This window comes from Pteropus vampyrus, unplaced genomic scaffold, assembly GCF_000151845.1.
Source record: "Pteropus vampyrus isolate Shadow unplaced genomic scaffold, Pvam_2.0 Scaffold218, whole genome shotgun sequence".
NCBI lineage: Eukaryota > Metazoa > Chordata > Mammalia > Chiroptera > Pteropodidae > Pteropus > Pteropus vampyrus.
Genome location: NW_011888999.1, coordinates 2,223,734 through 2,227,942, shown reverse-complemented (window position 1 = coordinate 2,227,942; position 4,209 = coordinate 2,223,734).

Genomic DNA, 4,209 nt, shown 5'->3' with positions numbered 1-4,209 from the left:
ATACCCCTTGTCCTCCAGTGGGTGGGTCCTGGGGGTTCTACCTGACTCCTACCTGCGGCACCATCCTCAGTCTCTGGAGCTAGTCCTGTCAGGAAGCAGGCATGAGAATTTCATCTTGGCCATCTCTGTATTGTTCCTTCAAATTCTCAGTGACCCAACAGCGGGAACTGTGTGTGCCTTTGCACTTCTCTTGGTTCAGGCTCTGAACACAGTAGGTCCTCAGTGAGTGTTTGCTGAATGAATGAGGGAATGTGGCTCCCTGTGCCTAGTCTCCATCCTGGCAGCCTTTCCAGCAGCCCCGCTAAGGAAGACACTGTGAATTGACTTGTTCAAGCTTCTCTATGGTATTTTCTCAACAGAGGCTACAAAACTTGAAACAAAATTTCCAAAGTTTCTCTTTATCTAGATTCTGAATGTGATTTGGTTTCCTTAATCAGATGCAGTGGTCTGAGACTTAAATTCAGCATGAGAGTTGCACCAGGAAAGAAACAAAGCTTTGAGGCATGTATTTTTTTGTGTGGATCAGAGTTGAATTTCCTTGGGTCCAGAGACAACGGCTGTGGCAGCAGCTTCCTGGTTCCACAGCTTCCCGATTTGGGCTAAGGCAGCAACCCTGTAGTGTGATGTTAGGAGCCATTCCTGGAAGCTCCATTTAGATCGTTTCTTTGGCCCTCCCAAAAGTTCTATGAGCCACAAATGCTTTTTCATAAACCCCTTTCTGCTTAACCAGGTAGTACAGATTCTGTTATTTCTAACTATGAACTCTCTCAGACTGCTCCTGGCCTTCCACCTTCCAAAGCTGTTCCCCAAACTCAGACTCCCGTGTTCTTCATCGTGGCTCAGTTTACCTAAGCTATATTAAGAACTTGTTCTGCTTGGGGCCCTGGGCTACACTCTGGAATTGCTGACATGAATGGGACCTAGTCACTGCTCTCCTGGTGTGTACAGCCTGGTGAGGAGGGAATCCAAGAAGGTTTTAAATGGAAAAGATTATGCTCTGGGATGCTCACTCGGAAGGTGGTTCATCTCCATTCCACAAGTGTTCATTCACTGAGCACTACGCGGAGCATCATCTGAAAATGAAACTGGGACCAGTAAATGTTTCATGAGATGAGGGATTTTTAAATTGACCATGAGCAAATAGCACCATCCAGGCTGACTGCCATAAGGACAAAAATGTACCCATGCCCCACCAACTATGTTTTTTCATAGTAAAGGTTCCTGCTTGTTGTCTACAGCAGCACAAGGGACACTCAAAAGCTTACCCCTCTGTGACTGCTGGGGGAAAAAATGCTGCTTGTCTTGAAGATTCCAAGGACTTTGTGCCATTCCAACTTTACCTCCTACTAATTTCTTCATTCATCCTGAGTCTCAGGCACATCTAACTTCTATCATCCCCAAAACATGACCTGTCTTACCTCCCTCTAATACTCCATGCTGCTCACCTGACATGTCAAGATCTTATCCATCCTCCATGGCTCGGTGGAATGCCACCTGTGCCACAAAGCCTTCATCAGTCCCTGGATATAGGATTCACTTGTCTCTCATCTGTACCATAGACCTTTGACATTTACAGATTTTAATATTCTCCATTTTGAAAATGTTCAAACCACCCTAAAGTTCCAAGACATAGACCAATTTGGAATTGTGCTGAGGAGAGAAGTTGAATTACAGCTGCTGTGAAGCCGGCTGGGGTACAGGAAAGGGTCACTGAGCCAAGAGGGTGGTGACAAGGTTGGGTATAAATGAGGCCCTCGAGGTTCAAGATTAAGGAGAGTGGTGGTGCTTCTTATTTCCATCCTCACCTTTATCCCATTCCATTAGAGATGAAGAGGTTGGTAAGGGATTTGAATCTAGTTCTTGAATCCCAGCAAAAGGGCATCAAGAGATGCAGGCCAAGTCCTTTAATAAGGGAAAAGAGGAAGACTATGCAGGGAAGATGACCAAGGACCAAGGGAGCAGAACTGAAGCACTGCTGATTAGAAAGCAGAGTTCAGACAACAGTTGTTAGGTTGGAGCTGAAGGCTCTAGTGTCAGAGAACTAACCAGGTACCCAGGAGCCAAGCATCGTATTTCCATACTCTTTTGTTATATCTATTGATCGAGCCTGATAGGGTCACAATATTTCTGTTATATTTTTTTCTGACTCCTGTGGGAGATTATGAAGCTATAGAACCTCCTTCAAGTGCAGAGGTCCCAAAGGCCTTGGTATGTAGCATCTGAAATGTGAAAGTCTACTGGACTTGAGAAGAGCCTCCATCACAACACCCATCACCTGGGAGAGTGCCTTTCCCTCCACTAGACTGGCTACGGACTTTGTCCAGGTGGCCCTTAAAATTATCTATGAGATCACGGATCAAAATGGAGCAATCACAGTGCTTGTCCACTTGACCATGTTAAACTAGTTCAGTAATAAAATTGAATTCAAGCTGGCCTACGAATCTTTTTCCTTTGGATGTTTGAACCTGGAACCAGAGGAAACTCAGCCTCTCTCTGGTGGTGAAGTTAGATGAGTTGTCAGAGGCTGTTTTCCTATCATATGGAAAAAGTCAGTCTGCAGTCAAATAATAGAAATACACATTAGTAGTTGATAGATGGTCACGGGGATGGGGAGCAAGGCATGGGGAATGCAGTCAGCATTAATGTATTGGCTAGGTGTAGAGCCAGAGGGGAGAAAAAGCAATCAGGGGGATCGTTTCATAAACTATATAAATGTCTAACCAATGTACTGTATACTTGAAACTAATAATAAAATAAAATTTAAAAGAAAAAGAAAAAGACGATCAATTTGGGCATGTGTTATATCTAATGTGTGATACATATATATGTCATAGAATTTTAATTGGCCTCAAGTTTGCAGCTGAAGTAAAGAACATCAGTGGACGAACTGAGTATTTTTAAAAATTATTATTCACATTCTGCCAGTGTCCAGAAATCATTGGAAGCCTCTTGCCGTAAGAGACACCTAGAGTATGAGACTGTTAAAGTAAGGACGAGAGCAGGTGCTGGCAGATGAGCTCTAATCTACAGAATGCTAGGCCAGTCCTCTGTGCCATCATTGTCATCTGTAGTAGCTCCTGATATGAGCTGCCCACACCATTGATCTTGAAATTGCCCACAATTTCTCCTTTTGAGTAAATAAAGATGAAGGTGTAAAAAATAATAATAGAAATAATAGTAGTAATAGCTAACACTTTTTAAGCACCTTCTATGAGCATAAACCAGGAACTATGCCAAGCCTTTTATGTGTACTAATAGATTTAGTCTGATAATCTTGTTTAAAACTGAGGAAACAGGCAAAGCAAGGTTAAGTAACTTGCTCAGTATCACATAGTTAGTAAGTAACAAAGCCTAAGGTCATCGGGCTCCGGAGCCCATCACCTTAACCACTACTCTACCTTACAGAGTGGGCAGGCAGAAGGGAGTAACAATGAGAGACGGCAAGAGTCCTGGTCATGTTCAAGGCCTTGTTCCAGTTGTTCCAGACTTCATCCAGAACTGTTCTGCCCTGTGTCTGTAGAGGAGGATGTGTGTGCAACCAACCCAGGGTTGGTTCTCAAGGTGAGTTTCTGTCACTCACAACCAAAAACTTCCTGACAGTTATTTCCCCAGCATGTAGCACGGTGTCCACCAACAACTTTCTTACTCTGCATTTTACTCTTCCTATCTCAACTGAACAGCCACAATGAGATTCCAATTCCACATGAAATCGTATTCTTAAAACCCTCCAATATCTTTCCAGTGCCCTAGGAGAAAGTTGAAACCTCTATGTGTAGCATACGAAGTTCTTCAGGGTGTTGCTCCTGCTTCATTTCTCACCGTTACCTGCCTCTGCCCCCTTCCCATGGAGATCTACAACTAGAGGAAGAAAAATGAATTCCTGAGTGCCCATGTGCTCTCCTCCCCCAACCCTATCACCATTTTATCTAAATTCACCCTAATTGCTCACAAGTAGCTCTCAGGCTTGGTGTCTGTTTTGGGTCCTGCTACTTTCCCTTCTTCAGACAGAAGCTCAAGTTCTTAGCACTCCCAATAAGGACTGCTCACCTGGCTAACTCCCAAACACTCTACCCACATCATTTCTGTCCACTGTGCTTCAGCTACCTGAGATTCTGCTACCAACTGAAATTACATATGAGAAAGTACCCTGCACAGTGCTTAGAACATAGTAGTTGCTTAGTATGTGATATTTCCCTCCCTCCCTCCCTC